We start from the raw sequence: 18,044 nt of genomic DNA on the forward strand, positions 1-18,044 counted from the left end.
GAATATTATAGTATTTATTACCTATAAGGTCAAATATAAAATTTTCTCTTTGACCTTTAACTATTAGAACCTATGATAATCTGACTACTTTCTACCTTTCTGGTAGTCTTGTACATTATTCCCCTTCAAGACTTCATGATCCAGCATCATTGGCTCTCTTGCTATTCCTCTCCACAAAACTACCTCTCCTGACACACACTCTTTTTCACTATCTGTTTCCCTGTATCTAGAATACTTTCTATTACTGGGTTCCCAGGTTTTCTTTATGACTCAATTCAAGACGCTTCTTCTCCAGGAGGCCTTCATCCTCCCCCTTCTCATTACTAGTGCCATCCTACTTATGAGTGTATTTATACTCTCTATAAATCTTGTATGTACATTGTTGTTGGTTTATTTTCCCTATTAAAATAGAAGCTTAGTAAAGGGCAGAAAGCATGCTTTTTACCTTTCTCTATTCCTGACACTTATGAAAGTGCCTGGCACACAGTAAATGGTAATTACTTGCACATAATAGATTTTTAATGAATACTTGTTGATTTTGATTCCACCCTAACTTTTATATGATTTTAGAAGATTAGGAAAGTTAATTTACCATTTGAAGTTGAATATTCTTCAAAATTTATTTTGTTCAGTTTTTTTTTTTTCAATTGTGTCTGACCCTTTCTTGGCATTTTCTTGGCAAAGATACTGAAGTGGTTTGTTATTTCCTTATTCAGTTTTTTACGGATGAGTAAACTAAGGCAACAGAGTTAAGTGACTTGCCCAGGTTCACACAACTAATAAGTGTCTGAGGTCATATTTGAACTCAGCAAGATGAGTATTCCTGACTCTGGGCCCAGGACTCTATCCGCTGGGCTACCTAGTTGACCCAGATTTATTTGTTTAATTTTATTTTTATTTACTTTAAGTCAAAAATCAAATCCACAAATATCTATTGTTTATTATATAAGGCTATGTTCTAAGTAATATAATTTAAATACGTAATACTTTCAAGTTCACAATTTAAGAAGTTTTCAAATTAAAACATATATACTAACTACACCACAAATTTAGATAAAATATAACAAAATTGCACAAATAATGTCTCACCTACAGAATATTTGGAGTCATTTGGGGAAAGGAACCAAAATTTTCTTTATTTTTTGAATGTCTACTGATGAATCTGAAAATTGGCTGAAGTTCTAATATGGGTACATAAAGAACTATCTCATTGACAGGTATTAGAGACAATGGTATGCAATTGAAAAAGTATAGGAATTTACAAGCTAAAACTAGAACTGACTTCCAATCTTGCTTCTTCTACTTATTGCTTATCATGTGACCATTCTGGGCCTCAGTTTTCTGATCTGTAAAGTAAAAGGTTAGATTACAATATTTCAAAATTCCCCTTCATGGGGCAATTATATGGCACAATAGATCATGCATTGACCCTGGAGTCAGGAGGAGGAGAGTTCAAAATTCCCTTTCAGTTTTGGAACTATGATCCTATGAGATGGCTTGGTTTTCTCCTAACTAAAAAGATATAGGAGTTTATTTTATCAAATTGAATGCCTACCAATGTAAAGCAGTATTCTAGAAGAAAAAGAAAGAAAAGCAAGATAGCCCTCATTCTCAAAGGGTTCACAATCTAGCAGAAAGAAACACCATACATATATAGGAAGTTTCTACAAGTCAGGTGGAAAGGCCCTATGGTCTATAGAGTATAGCAGCAAAGCAGATGGTAATGTACATTGCTTAATGTTTTTTCCATGGGTAAAACCATATCTATTTCTGATTCTGAACTGCTTGATGGGTACAAGAACTGTAGTGACCAGAACTTTCTTTTCCAGATCTTTAGTAGTTATGGCTGCCAAAGAAGCAGGAGCAATTTCTAGTATTTCTATATTGGGTGGCTTCCTGAGATGATGGCTTTGGGGGTGTGTTTGGAAGTAGGTATCAAAGCTCCTGGACTTAGGGTCCTGGACTATTTCCAGTTGATGTAAGGGCAGTAGTAACTGTGGTTTGACTCACCTGTAAATGCTACCTCTTATATTTCCCTCAAGGTGGCTTACTGCTTCAAGCTAGGCTACTTGCCTGCTTAGGAGGTGACAGTTACAAGATGATAGAAAGAAAGGGAAGAAGGAAGAAGGAAGGAAGGAAGAGAGGAAAGAAGAAAGAAGGAAAGAAGGGAGAGAGAGAGAAAGGGAGAGAAAGGCAGAAAGAAGGGAGAAAGAAAGAAAGAAGGGAGAAAGAAAGGAAGAAGGGAGAGAAAAAGAAAGAAAAGGAGAGAGGAAAAAAGAAAGAAGGGAGAGAGAAAAGAAGAAAGGAGGGAGAGAAAAAGAATGAAGGGAGATAGAAAGAAAGGAGGGAGAGAAAAAGAATGAAGGGAGAGAAAAAGAAAGGAGGGAGAGAAAAAGAATGAAGGGAGAGAGAAAGAAGGGAAGGAGAGAAAGAATGGAGAGAAAGAAAGAAGGGAGGGAAAAAGAAAGGAGGGAGAGAGAAAGGAAGAAGGGAGGGAGAGAAAGAAGGGAGAGGGAGAGAAAAAGAAAGGGAGCGAGGAAGAAAGAAAGAAAGAATGGAGAGAGAAAAAAGGAGAGAGAACGGAAGAAAGGAGGGAGAGAAAAAGAAAGAAGGGAGAAAGAAAGAAGGGAGCGAGAGAGAAAGAAAGGGAGGGAGAGAAAGAAAGGAGGGAGAGAGATAAATAATAAATAAAGGGGACAGAGAAAAAGAAAGGAAGGAGACAGAAAGAAAGTAAGAAAAGAAGGAAGGATAAGGTTAAGTAGTTTGCTCAGAGTCATACGAGCAATAAGTGGCTTATTGCTTTAGCTAGGCTACTTGCCTGCTCAGTAAGTGACAAGTTACAAGATAAGTAGAAAGGCACAAAAGAAGGAAGAAAGGAAGGAAGGAAAAAAGAAAGAAAGGGAGGGAGGGAGGAAAAGAAGAAGGGACAGAGGGAAGGGGGAAGAAAGAAAGAAAAAAAGGAAGAAAAAGGACAAAGAAAAAGAAAAAAAGAGAGGGAAGAAGGAAAGGAAAAAAAGAAGAGAAGTAATATATTTTAATTTGTTTGTTTAATTTGTTCTTGATTTAAAAGAAAGGAAAACTGATATAGAGGCAGGTAGGTGGTGCAGTGGATAGAGCACTAGGCTTGAGGAAGATCAGTTCACATGTGGCCTTTAATACTTGTATGACCATGGATGGGTTATTTCACATCTGTTTGCCTCAATTTCTTCAACTGTAAAAAAAAGAAAAGAAAAAGGAATAACTACAGCACCTACCTTTCGGGAATGTTATGAGGATCAAATGAGATGATATTTGTAAAGTATTTGTCACATAGTAGATATTTTATAAATGCTTATTCCCTTTCCTAAAATATAGTCTTAGGAATCATTGAATTATGATTTTTACTTACTGTGTCTACTTATTCAAAATTAGAAATAGCATTTCATAGTCTCCTTTGCAATCTTTCTTATTTGACATGCTGTTGTTATAACTAAGATATATGAATATAGGCTTACATGTGATAATAATCAATAATGACTCACATTTACAATAGTTAAAAAATGTTTTCTTTCAGAATATGAGATTGTTAAAGTATTTTTTTACATTTAACTTTATTTTAAATGTAAACAAAGATTTTTAATATTCTTTTTTAAAAATTGAGTTTCATATTCTCCCTCTCATTCTTTCCTCTCCTTTCTCTTGGAGAAGTTAATCCATATTATATTTGTGCAGTCACATAAAACATTTCTATATTAGCTGTGTTGCCAAAAAATGCAGATTAAAAAAAGCCCAATAATAATTTAAAAAAATATGCTTCAGTCTTCACCTAGTCTTCATCAGTTCTTTTTCTGAAGGTGGTGAATTTTTCATTATAATTGCCTTGTATCATTGTACTGCTGAGAATAGCTTAGTTATTTGCAGCCGATCATCATATATATTGCTCTTGCTATTCACAATGTTCTCCTGGTTTCTCTCATTTCATTTTGCATCAGTTCATTTAAGCCTTTCCAGGTTTTTCTCAAAACAATATGCTCACCATTTCTTATAACAATAATATTCCATCAAAACCATATACTACAATTTGTTTAGAATTCCCCAATTGATGGACATTCCCTTAATTTACAGTTCTTTGTTGCCACAAAAACAGTTATTATACATGTTTTTGGTACAAATAGGTTCTTTTCCTTTTTTTTTTCCTTCATCTCTTTGGGATACAAAACTAGTAGATGATTGGCCTGTAACTCAAACCCAGATCTTCTGTCTTCAAATACATATCCTCTATTTTCTGCATCATTTTTGTTGTTTATATTTTTGTTCTAGTTGCTCTTTTCTTGTATTTTCATTCCATGCGTATTCTTAGTTTCATAGGGCTTTATTTATAGTTATTTGTCTTTTTTTTTAAAAAACCATATTGTTGGATCAGAGGTTTTATAGTCTTTTGGGTATTGTTCCAAAATGCTCTCCTGAGTGGTTAGATCAATTTACAATTCCACCAACAATGTATTATTATCACTATTTTTCTATATCTCCTCTAATATTTGTCATTTTCCTTTTCTGTCATATTAACTGATTTGATAGGTATGAAGTGGTGCCTCAGAGTTATTTTAATGTGCATTTCTTTAGTCAGTAGTGATTTAAATAATTTTTTTCATATGACTATTTTTACTTCTTGGATTTCTTCTTTTGAGAACTGCATAGTGATATTCTTTGATCATTTATCATTTGAGGAATGTCACATTCTTATAAATTTGACTTAGTTCTCTATATATTTGAGAAATGAGGCCTTTGTCAAAGAAACTTGATGTTAATTACTCTACTCCCCAGTTTCTTTCTTCCCTTAAAATCTTGTCTGCATAGCTTTTGTTTGTGCAAAATCCTTTAAATTTGATATAATAAAATTATCTATTTATCCATTATCCATAATGTTCTCTATCTCTTGTTTGGTTATAAATTCTTCCCTATCCATAAATATTCTGTGCTTCCCCAGTTTGCTTATGATATGATTCTTTATGTCTAAATCATGTACCCATTTTGACCTTATATTGGTAAGTAATATGAGATGTTAATCTATACCTAGTTTCTACCAAACTGCTTTTCAGTTTTCTCAGCAACTTTTGTCAAATAGTGAGTTCTTGTCCCAGAATCTTGGATCTTAGTTTAAGTATTATTAAACCTATTTTACATATGAGGAAACAGGTTCAGAGAGGCTAAGTAACCAGGTCACATAATTGATGATTGGCTTATCTGTCACTCAAATCCAGATTTTCTGTCTTCAAATACATATATTAGAAAAGTTACTCCCTCTTCCCCCTCCAAAAAAGCAAGCTGATACTATTTTCTGCATCTTTTTTGTTGTTTTTATTTTTGTCCTACTTGATCTGAGTTTTTGTGTTTTTTCCTTCCATGTAGTCTCTTAAGGCTTTATTTATAGTTATTTGTCTTTCTTTTTTAAACTGTAATTAGTACAGAAAATAGCTCCTTTGCATAACTTACTTATTCATTTATCTATCCAGATTATTCATTTATTTTGCTTTTTGGATAAGAACTACTTGACTTTTTAAAACAATCTTGATATTCTTTTCTCCTTGCTTCTCCCACATCTGCCACCTGCCCCTGCTGCAGAAGTCATAACAAATTCAGAACATAGGACATTTAAAGAATATCTACATAGGGAGCTTGCATTCTCTTTCCCAGGATGCATTAAATTGTTCATCTTTTGATAAAAGCTCCTAGTATTTTCATAATTTTGTAGTTTCTGAGTTTAACTAAAAGTATTTGTAGTTTCTTTTCAATCTAGTTAGAGTTAAGTAAATTTTAACATCTTTTTAATGTAAGTAATCCATAAATGTCCCGGGGTTATAATGGCATGCTGCACGGAAAGTAGTGAATGTTTTATCACTAAATTCTAATGCCAAGAACCATTCATTTATTTGTCATTATCATCCCTGACCCCCACTCTTGCTTTCATGTCTAATCAGTTGTCAAATCTTGTTCCTCCTTTCTCTACATTTCTCAAACACACAGCCACCATCCTAATTCAGGCTCTTATTACCTCTTATCTGGTTTATTGTCATGGCTTCATAATTGGTCTCTGACTTAAGTCTCTCTCTAAATTAAGTCTCTCTCACCATTCTCCACTGAGCTACCAAAATGACTTCTAAAGGTCTGACTGTGACCACCTCTTCCACTCCAATTCAATAAGTCATTGCCTCCCAATTGCTAGAATTAATTATAAATTCCTTTATTTGGCATTTAAAACTCATCACAACCTAATCCTTTCCTTTTTTTCCAGTCTTCACACGGTCTGTTCATATAGTCCTATTTTCTATTCCTCATCCCTTACCCTCCATTTTCTATACCCATTTTTGCCCTACCTATTTCCCATAGTTGGAATGTTCTCCCTTTTTTTACCTCAACCTCTTAGAATCCCACTCTTCCTTCAAAATTCAAGTAAAAACTACTGTAAAAAGTCTTTTCCAGTTTCCTCTATTGTTAGTGTTTTTCCTCTAAGCTTATCTTCTTTCTATTCTACATATATCATATTCATTTATGTCTTTGATGTGTCTTGAATTAGATTAAAAAGTCTTTGGGAGAAAGGGTTCCTTTACTTTTTTGAATTTCAGACTTTCAGGAAAAAAAGAGGAAAAAATCAGCACACCTGATCAATATACTGAAAAAGGCAGATACAATGTCTAATATCTTTGGGACTCCCATCGCCACAAAGGGGTGCTGTGGGAGGAGGTTCCTTTCATATCTCTTCATTGAGTCATGATTGAGATTTATAATTTTGTTAATTTACCTTTAATATATTATATGTGATTGTTCTTTCCATTTGTGTTGTTGTAGTCATTGTGTAAATATCATTTTCTTGGTTCTGTTCACTTTTCATCAGTTTGTGTAGATCTTTCTGTGCTTCTCTGTATTCATCACATGCATCATTTCTTTTTTCTTTTTTTTTTTATTTAATAGCTTTTTATTTACAGGTTATATGTATGGGTAACTTTACAGCATTAACAATTGCCAAACCTCTTGTTCCAATTTTTCACCTCTTACCCTCCACCCCCTCCCCCAGATGGCAGGATGACCAGTAGATGTTAAATATATTAATATATAAATTAGATACACAATAAGTATACATGACCAAAACGTTATTTTGCTGTACAAAAAGAATCAGACTCTGAAATATTGTACAATTAGCTTGTGAAGGAAATCAAAAATGCAGGTGGGCATGAATATAGGGATTGGGAATTCAATGTAATGGTTTTTAGTCATCTCCCAGAGTTCTTTCTCTGGGCGTAGCTGGTTCAGTTCATTACTGCTCCATTGGAAATGATTTGGTTGATCTCGTTGCTGAGGATGGCCAGGTCCATGAAAATAGGTCATCATATAGTATTGTTGTAGAAGTATATAATGATCTCCTGGCTCTGCTCATTTCACTCAGTATCAGTTCGTGTAAGTCTCTCCAGGCCTTTCTGAAATCATCCTGTTGGTCATTTCTTACAGAACAGTAATATTCCTTAATATTCATATACCACAATTTATTCAGCCATTCTCCAACTGATGGACATCCACTCAGTTTCCAGTTTCTGGCCACTACAAAGAGGGCTGCCACAAACATTTGTGCCCATACAGGTCACATGCATCATTTCTTAAAGCACAGCAATGTGGGATACATTTGTGTACCTCAATTTGTTGAGCCATTCACCATCTACTTTGTTTCCAAATTTTTGCTATTACAAAAAGAGTACTGCTAGAAATAATTTGGTTTCTCTAATAATTTGGCACTTTCTGATGTTCACCGTTAAAGAAAATATTACAGTGATCTTGACAGCCCTTAAGGGGTTTCCTAAGAATTTCTCTAGTTGTACTTGTTCTGGTATATTAGATTCCTCAATCTTGTTGATAGAAATATAGCAGTAATAGGATTTGAATGTATAGAAACAATCCAAGAACCTCTATTTTTCTTCAGTTATATTTTTCTTTCATGTTACTAACATCATCTTGTTTATGGTATACTCAAAAAATTAGTTAAAGATCTATGGTCCTAGCAAACATCATCAGATTAGTAGAAATATATTGGAAGGGAATTGTTGGAAACTAAGGTCCTACTTAGCAAAAGTTTCCCCATTTTGTTAATCCATTTTCTGCTATTTTAAAAATTGAGTTGTTCATAAAGGGCTATGTATTTTTTACAAGAGTGAGACTTGTAGCAAAGGGTATTCATCTAAAACTGGGGTCAGCAAACTATGGCCTGGAGGCCAAATCTGGCCAGCTGCCAGATTTTGTGAGGCCTGGGAGCTAAAAATAGCCTTTCTATTTTTAAATATAATAAAATTATATTTGAAAATGTAAAAAAGAAAGGAAGGAGGAAAAAAAAGACCACTTAAACATTTTGAGCTCACAATCAATACAAAAACGTGGCAGACCAGATTTGACCTTCCAACAGTAATTTGGTAATTCCCTTGTTCCAGAAAATATCCTGTATCTTTGCTAACAGGTGGTAGTAAGTGCAATTACATCTTAATCAGTGTGAGATGTGGTAGATTTACACCTCTACTTTCATTTAGCTCAAATAGCAGCATGTTCACCTGGACTGAAATCTCAATCTAAATCTAATCATTTCCTGTTAGGTAGAATCCCCGAAAGCTATATATTCGATTTAATAATGGCTTCTTAAACTACAAAATGTACATTTGTTTTGTGACACTTCTTCAGGTTGACACTTATGTTCTTAAATAATAATTCTGAATGCATTTTAAGACTCTTTTAACAAAAACTTTCTGATAGAGTTTGAATTTACAGCCTGATTAAATCTTTCCTTTTACTCATATTTTCTCTCTTTCCTTCTCAAAGTACTGATAAATGAGCACATATCCAGAGTGGATAATGAAAAAAATTATAGAATGTGGTGGATGAAGACAGATTAAATAATAAAATAAATAAATTCATATTCGTAAATTATCAATAAGCATTTATTAAGCACCAGTGCTAGATTGGAATCATTGAGGTTCCAAAAAATGGCAAAAGCAGTCACTGCTCTCAAGCTTATAGTCTAATGGGAAAAACAACATGCAAACAAATATGTACAAAGCAAACTATATGCAGGATAAATAGGAAGTAATTAAAAGAGGGAAAGTATAGGAATTGAGCACCTATAATAGGTGGGATTTTAGTTGGAATTTAAAGGAAGCTGTGAAGTCAATAGTTAGAATGGAGGAGGGCAGAGCATTCTAGGCAGAGTTTCCCTTAGAGATAATAATTGTGAATAATATCCAAAAAGTTTTATATTTCTTTTTGACCAAAGATCTTAAAGGATTAAAAAAATATATACAATTCAGGCCTTTCCCCATTTTTAGGAAAAGCAGACTATGTTAGGATTTTTCTTTTCTTCACAGAAGTTATTTAATAAACATTTATTGACTGTATAGTTATACCTTTTTGGCAAGGTTGAGACAGGATAGTATGAAGTATTGGGTTCGTCATGTGCTTATGGACCATAATTTGCTGATTTGTTGAGGCAGTGGGAGAGGAGAGAATTGAAGATAATATCTATTTTCTTTGTGCTGCTGAACCAGTGTTAGTAGTCATGCCCAAGAAGAGATTCTTCTTGTAGCAGTAATCAATTGTTTTGGTAACTCTTGAGATTATCTACTTTAACCTAATGATATTTATAAGATACTTTCTGGAGTTTAAGTATAGTTTCTGGCCTTTGAGCATTATTTTTCCTTATTGTAGGGCTAACTGGAACAGATGGAGACATGACTTTTAACTTTGTTAACCAACTCAGTAATTACAACCTAGCTAATTTATACAGCTATCCAAAAAGGCATTTCACAGAGAAGCACAGGTAGCTATTGCTGACATAAAGCCCTCCCTTTTATATCTGGGAGCTATGATAGCTAATATCCTTCTAAAATATTTTTTTAAAAAGGTTCTTTTCCTGTTAATTTTGATCTATTAAAATATTATGTGCATATTTGATCTATTAAAATATTAACTAATATGTAATAAGCTGAAAAAAAGAAACCCAGGCACAGTTTACATGTAGGATTCAATTATTTTAAATTAATATTTATCCTTTGTTTTCCCCAAACTTTCCTAAACACAAAAGAGAAATATAAAATCTATTAAGATTTTATCAGAAAGTTTGCCTAAAATATAATTGAGTTTCTTAAAACTCAATTATAAATAGTAAACAAAATAAGCTAATTAAAGAATATACTGGACTAAGAGAAACTCTTTTTTTAAAATTAAATAAGATAATCAGTAACTGTGATTAAACAAAAGATCAATTTTTAACATAGTATTAAGTACTATATTAGGTAGTTTAGTGAATTTTAGGATTGAAGTCAAGAAGATTCATCTTCATAAGTTTAAATGTGGCCTCAAACAAGTAATAACTGTGTGATCCTGAATGGGATCATGAAGTTAGACATGATCAGAAAATGTCCGCTGCCATTATTTTATGAGATGAATTAGAAAAATATCGTATCTTAAACTGAGGAGGTTGAAAAGTTGACTTCTAAGGTCCTTTCTAGCTCTAAATCTACTCTTCAGTGATTTTAGGATTCAATATTGGCCAATATTCTTACCCCAGTCCTATTGCCTACATGTGGGAAGATATATAGAAAAATAAAAGATAAGGTGTGGATAGTTTAGAGGGAGTGTTCACACTGATAAAATCATGGATTCTTTGAAGTATTCTATGTCAAAGAAGTGAACAGGTAGAACATATGATCTTATTGAGCTTTAAACAATTATGGGGGGGCCTGAGTTAAAATCTGACCTCAAACACTTAATACTTTCTAGCTGTGTGACCCTGGGCAAGTCACTTAACTCCAATTACCTCAGCAAAAAACAAAACAAAATAAAAACAAATTATGTTATAGGATCCCCACTTGGTAGGAAACTAGGGGGCTTGCCTAAACCACTTCCCACTAAAAAAAACTTGCTGCCTGTAGTTGTTTTTTTTTTTTTAAGTTAATGATAATAAAATAGAAAATGCACTTAGAAGAAATATTATGAAAGACAACTAACAGTTCTGTTTCATTCAGATAACTTATCTTTCAATTGTTTTGGTGGCCAGCAGCCAAGTAATTCTTTAATAAATGAATATAGAAATAACTCTAGCATGAATCAATATGAACCAAAATTTCCCTGACCTAAAGCATCCCAGAAGAAAGTTATTGGCAAGCAAAGTCTACTGAATAAGCTACTAACTGAGAATTAGGAGACTGAGATTCCAGACATGAAAACTGAGGGCAATCACAACTCCATTCTACCATTAACTAGCTTCTGTGACTGGTCAAGCTACATGACCACCCATCTCTAGCTTCTTAATTTGTAAAATGAGGACATTAGATTAAATGATGTCTAAGGATGCTTTCAGCTCAAAATTTTTTTTTGATTCTATCCCTAGCTGTGCCATTGACTTGCTTCCTTGCTTTTAAAAATTCACCTAACCTTATTTTGCCCCATTATGATCTTTATAGGCCTATTCTAAAGAATCACATTAAAAAATCCTGTTGCAGCCACAAGCAGTCTGTGAACTCTGAATAGAGATGCTTGGAAAGTATAAAACCTTTTGTTTGGCATTAAAAGGCCTTCTCAGTCTGATTTTAGCCTACCTTTCCATGCTTACTGTACATTATTTCCCTTTAAACTGACCAATTTGCTGTTATTTATCATATTATATCTGCATCGTTATACAAGATGTCTTTCACAGCTTATCTCCCTTTCTTAGAATCCTTAATTTCCTTAAACATTCATCTCAATACTATCTTCTAAATGATGTCTTTTCCCTAGTTTTTAATGTCTCTTTGTAAATTTACCTAATATTCAGGGATTTTCTAGTAAATGTTTAACAAACAGCTCTCAGAGGAAAAAAAAATACTTTACATACAACATACTTTATAACTTAACTTCCCTAATTAACATCCCCCTCCCTAGTTTTTAAAGTCTAAATTGTTGTCAAGGTAATAAATCAAGACCTCGTTTGTATATTTGCTGATTTCTGAAGTATAAAGATCCATACTGAAAATTTAACAATAGGCTTTTCTGAGCCACTTCCAGATGGCTGCAGCACACCTCTGTTTGATGTTTATTTTGCACATGGTATTTGCTCATATGAGCACAATCTGTTTCTCTCATAGAATTTGTATGCCAGGAAGGCGGACAAAGTTTAGCTGCCACAGTGTCTGCCACATAATAGGCACTTAATCAGTACTTATTGATTGTAATTAAGGTAGGCAAAAATTGCCTTTACTTGAGTTCTGTAACTTAGGTTACTTAACTGTAACTGTAGGTTACTATTACTTAGTTTACTAAGTTACTATAACTTAGGTTAGCAATCTCTGTCTGACTTTGCCTAAACTGTAATCTAGTTATTCAAAGAGATAGGTAACCCAGTTCTCACTCCTCATATACACATACTTATCACAAAAATGTGTACTGAGCTGAGAGGATATGAAACAGGAAGCAGTGTCTTTTAGGAAACATTTTCAGCATTAAGAAGTGACAGTAAATCAAATGATCATGGAATATTATTGCGTTGTTATTTTTACAAATTTTTGCAAATTAGACAAAACGTTCTAACAACAAAATATTGGCAGATTTCTAAATATTTCTTTGTCTCTCTTGAAGATCAAAGTCACATGAGTCAGTTGTTTGGACGTTTTGAAAATTTCTTATTTAAGTAAAGAATCCAACCCTATGATACATGCAGGAGACTTAGAACAGGTTCCTCCAATCAGTCTGAATATGATTAACATAGTTAAGATTAAGATTAAGATAGATGCCACCTGACATGGAGGAAAACTGATACCACCAGCAGCCAGTGAGTGATTTTCCTTGGTGATAGAAGACTGAAAGCAGTAACTGAGCTCTATTGTGTTGGCAAATACAGTCTTCATTTGATATTCTATTATTATACAAAGAGAAAGGCTGCATTAAGAACATCATACTTCAGACCAATCTAAATGTAGTGTGACATTTGAATCATTTCCAAAAAAAAAAAAAAGTGAATTTTTGAGTCCTCTGCACAATTCTCTTAGTTATCACCAGGTGATTTGATGGTGGCTAATTGGGACTTAAAAAACTAAAAGTGGTAACCATCAAATAAGGTTTAAACTTAATACAAAATAATGAGACAGTTCCATAAAGAAATCAGTTTAACCAGCTTGAAGGATAACATACTGCTTTTAGAACAACATATACAAAACACACCCAGTGGGTTTTTCAACTTTAACTCTTTATAATTCTTGCTTTTCTAAGCCTTTATTTATATTCTCCCACTTCCCAGCTGCCACAAGCCATAGCCAATTTGAATTAGTCTATACTCAGTTGACACTTAAATGAAGACTGATAATTGTTTTCTCATTTCCCTTTTGTTATTCACCAAATTGAGGGAGAAACTGGAAGTTAGTCTGTTCTTAATTCAACAGAAATACATTGGGAGATCTTAGGTGAGAGAATTTAAGAACAGACTGACTTCTTTTTTCCTCCTTCTTTTATCTTTCTGGATATCACAAACTAGGTGTATAGGGAGATATATTAAGCTTAGAATACCCTTAGCTATTTCCAGTTTTATTTCATTCTTGTCTCCCTTTATATAAATGACTCTTTGCTATCTACTATTACCTTGGCTCCCAAAGGAACTATTGTCCATTAAATATGACTAAATCAAACAACATAAGTTCTTTCATGGACACATAAGCTAGACTTGAACATTGCCCAAAAGCTCTCCTGTATATTAAACAGCAAAACATTCTCCAGTAATGAGGTTTTGGAATGTTGCCGTAAACCAAATTTGAAGTGATGAACATTATAATTCTTCTGTATTGTTGAGAAGTATATGGGAAGCAGTATATTGGAGGGATGCTTTTGTAGCTGTCACATGGTAACTTTAAGTAGTGGTAAATGCAAGGAAAATAAATATTAAAAATAAAAAATACAAGGAAAAAATAAAAATATTTAAGATATCATGAAGCAGGCATAGTGCAAAGAGTCTTTAACTTAAAGTCAGGAAGACACAAATTCAAATACTGCTTGAGATATTTATTAGCTGTGTGACCTGAGCAAGTCACTTAATTCTTAGCCTCAGTTTTCTCATATGTAAAATAAGGTTGCTCATAATAAATTCTAAAATCCCTTCTAGTTTTAAATCTGTGATCCTAATTCAAATTATTCAACCCAACTGGTGACTACTGGGAATCTTACAAGAGCAGATATACTAATCTGATATTTCAGAAAATCTTGAGGAAAGCTTACAAAATCTGAGTCAGAAAATGTGTTTCTTTTTAACTTCCCCCCATTGCTCCTGGTTCTGTAATAGATAAGTCATTCAATAAATATTTTTAAGAGTCTAGTCCAGGCATTCACTATGCTAAGTACTGAGGATACAAAGAGGCAAAAGACAGAACTGCCCTTGAGGATCTTATAATTGAATAGTAGTAACAACATGAAAACTATATATCATTAAGATATATGCAGGAGAAACTGGAAGTAGTCAATAGAAAAAAGGCACTAGAAGTAAGGGGTATGAGGAAACGCTTCTTGTGGAAGATGGGATTTTAGCTGGCACCTGAAGTAAGGCAGGAGGGAGAAGGATACCCAGTGAAAATGTCCAGAATTAGAAACTAAAGTATCTTGTAGAAAGAACACCTAGAAGATCATTATCACTATATAGCAGATGTAGTGACTGGGGACAATAATATGTAAAAAGACAGGAAGGTGTTGGGTTAAGCTGAAGAATTTTATATTTGATCTTGGAACTAATAGGCAGCTGCTTGAGTAGGCAGGGGCCATGGTCTGACCTGGACTTTAGGAAATTCATTTTGGTAGATGAGTATAAGATAGATTGGAGGTGGGGAAAGACGAGGCAGAGAGAGATCAACCAGCAGGCTATTTCAATAACCCAAGCACAAGGTTATCAGCACCTACAGCAGAGTCAGTTCCAAAAGGAAGAGGATGAGATATGAGAGGTAAATTGACAGGCTTTGGCAAAGATGGGTTATGGGATGTGAGAGTAGAGAGTATCAGGGTTTCTTGTAATTTCTTTCACTCACTATCCCTTTTCACTCAAAAAATGTATTTGTGACCCTGGATATATAAGTATATAAAATAGGTATACAAATCACAAATTTACTGATAATAAATTATAATTTTACAACCCCCCATATTCAGTTATGAGACCCCCTGTGGAGTCGTGAACCACAGGTTCAGAAGGGAGGAAGAGGGTGAATTCTGGGTTGTGAGCTTGGATGACTAGGAAGGATGATGGTACCCTTATCTTAGGAAGATTCTGAAAATCAGCTGGCAGGATAACATCAGACACTGAGATCCTTTCTCAAACTGAACTGCAAAGCACTCAAACTCTATTGCAAAGAATACAGCTCTGTTGGGCTGACCACATTGTTTGAATGCCAAATATATGCTTGCCAAAAAGACTATTTTATGAAGGATTCACACAGGGCAAGTGCTCACAAAATGTTCAGAAAAAGTGATACAAGGACACTCTCAAGGTCTCTCTTAAGCACTTTAAAATTAATTGTATGAGTTGGGAAACACTAACACAGGACTGCCCATCATGGTGTGCCCCCATCAGAGAAAATGCTGTGCTCTTTGAGCAAAGCAGAATTGAATTAGCTCAGAAGAAATGCAAGATGCACAAAGTTAGAGAATCCACCCCTAATGTTCATTTGTGTCTGATTTCTGGCTCGTATTGGTTTGATCAGCCACAGTCAGACACATTAATTTGACTCTAACAATGATATCATTTTTGTCCTCTTTGAGAACAATAGCAATAATAGAGAAATTGGGAATTGGGGAGGGTTCTGGATAAGGATAATGAATTTAACTTTGGAGATACTGAGTTTAAGATGTAGCTCACAAGAAAAGGTAGATGTGCAAGTGGTAACAGGCCCTGCCAGCTGTAGTTGATATGTCAGATGGGGAATGGATTATAAGAGAACTTGGAATGGAAAGACTTGTAGATACTGATAACACACCCAGAAGGAACTGTGTATGAAGACAAGGATGTACATGGTCAGGATTATTTAGCATCTTTCTCCTAGATAACTTAAGCTTAAAAATAATAAACAAGGAAAAAGCAAAAAAAAAAAATCACTTTTCCTTCCTTGGGGAATAACAAGTGTTATTAACTCTCCCATGTTTTAAGAATAAAAAGTAAGGAGCATCAATGTGGTAGAAAAAAAAATCACAGAAAAGAAAATATAGAAATAGACACTAAGAAGAAATAAAACAATATTGCATAATTACAAAATCCTTATTTTATTGGTTATTTTCATTACCATGCTCCATGAAGGAGAAACAGAAAAACATCCCCTAAAAGATGATTATTTCCATATGAGCAGTTGGAAAGTTCTTATAAAGAAACATCCTTAACTGACCACCAAGCTTAATTTGGAGAGTAACCTATAAATTCTAAGTACCTTTCCAATGTTCCCTTCTTTTCCAAGCTCTTTCCAGAGAGAGTAAAATGGTTTCTGTGTGAGCCATTCAAAGAAAATTTAACAACTGGGGCATATCCTGGCTGGTGATCTATTTCCTTTGTGTCTGGATTTCAGCATGAAGTGTGACCTAAAAGTATTGGCATCATTTATACAGGTTTCAAAATCAGCTCTCTTGGCTAGGATACTAACTCTCCCACTTTTTTCCATAACCTAAAATTACATTTGAAAGTTAAGTATGACTCAATGGTGAAATTAATTCCATTTTATCTGATGGGTGTAGGCAGTCACCTCCTGTACTTCTTAAAAAGATATTATTGATAGTCTTTGTTTTTATATCCTTTCCCAAGAGATCCCTCCCTTTTCTCCCACCCAGAAAGCCATCCCTTAAACTAAGAATTAAAAAGAAAAGAAAAATAGCACTTTAGCAAAGATAACCAACATTCATGGAATTTTACAGTATATGCTGTGTTTTGCTTCCATGGACCTTCACCTCTGCAAGAAAGCCAGGAATGCACTTTCTTATATCTCTTCTTCCAAACTAAGATCAGTCAACATAATTATACAACACACAATTGAAATCTGTTATTTTTTTTCGTAGTTGTGTACTTAATTTTTCTTATTTCTGCTTTCTTCACTTTTCATCAGTTCATATGCTTTCCCTTGCCTCTATGTTCTTTATAATCATCATTTCTTATGCTATAGTAATGTTTCATTATATTCATGTACCGCAATTTACTTATCAATTCTCCAATTGATGAATACCAATTTTATTTCCTCTTTTTGGCTACCACACAAAGTACTGCCATCAATATGTCAGTGTATATATTAGACTTTAATTTTTTTCTATTACCTTCTTTAGTTGACAATAAGATCTTTGAATTAAAGGTTTTGGATATTTTAATCAATTTTTAAACATAATTCCAAATTGCTTTCTAGAAGACCAATTTACAGCTTATCAATCAGTTAATCAATAAACATTTAGCAAGTGCCTGCTATATGTCAGACTCTGTGCTAAAATTTGGAATAAGAGTATATTAGTGTCTTACTTTCCACAACTCTTCCAACATTAAGTATTCACTTCCTCACATCTTTTCTACCTTGACATTCTTTACTTTGTGGGTTCAAACTGGAATATTGATAAGTGATTTTGAGGATAAAGAGTTAGCCTTGATATTAAGAACATCTGACTTAAAGTCCTGCCTTTGAGATGTGCTAGTTGCCTGACCACAGGCAAATTATGTATCCTGAGCAATTTCGAAGATTTTAAGTTTCAGAAGAATCACTTTAATTGCTGATCTGTATTGATTTCTGTAATGCACCAGTTTCTAGAATTGGAATTCCATACAATAATGCTGGTAAAAACAATAACAATAATAATGACTAACATTTACATAAATATCTCTATAAAATTTGCAATGTACTTTATAAATAAATAAATAACTGATGCAAGTATTATTCCCATTTTTACAGATGAGGAAACTGAGGTTAAATGACTAGTCAAAGTTACACAATTTATAAACGTGCCAGGTCTTTCTGATTTCATATTCAGCACTTTACCCATTGTGCCACTTGGCTGCTCTATAACAATGAAAT

General features: G+C 33.8%; 1 protein-coding gene across 5 annotated transcripts in view; it reads left to right on the forward strand.

Annotated features, from left to right (window-relative positions):
* ARHGEF7 (Rho guanine nucleotide exchange factor 7) overlaps positions 1 to 18,044 on the forward strand; it is a 319,978-nt gene that overhangs the window by 13,566 nt on the left and 288,368 nt on the right. The gene's annotated exons all lie outside the window — the stretch shown is intronic.

Source organism: Sarcophilus harrisii, chromosome 3, assembly GCF_902635505.1.
Source record: "Sarcophilus harrisii chromosome 3, mSarHar1.11, whole genome shotgun sequence".
Lineage (NCBI taxonomy): Eukaryota > Metazoa > Chordata > Mammalia > Dasyuromorphia > Dasyuridae > Sarcophilus > Sarcophilus harrisii.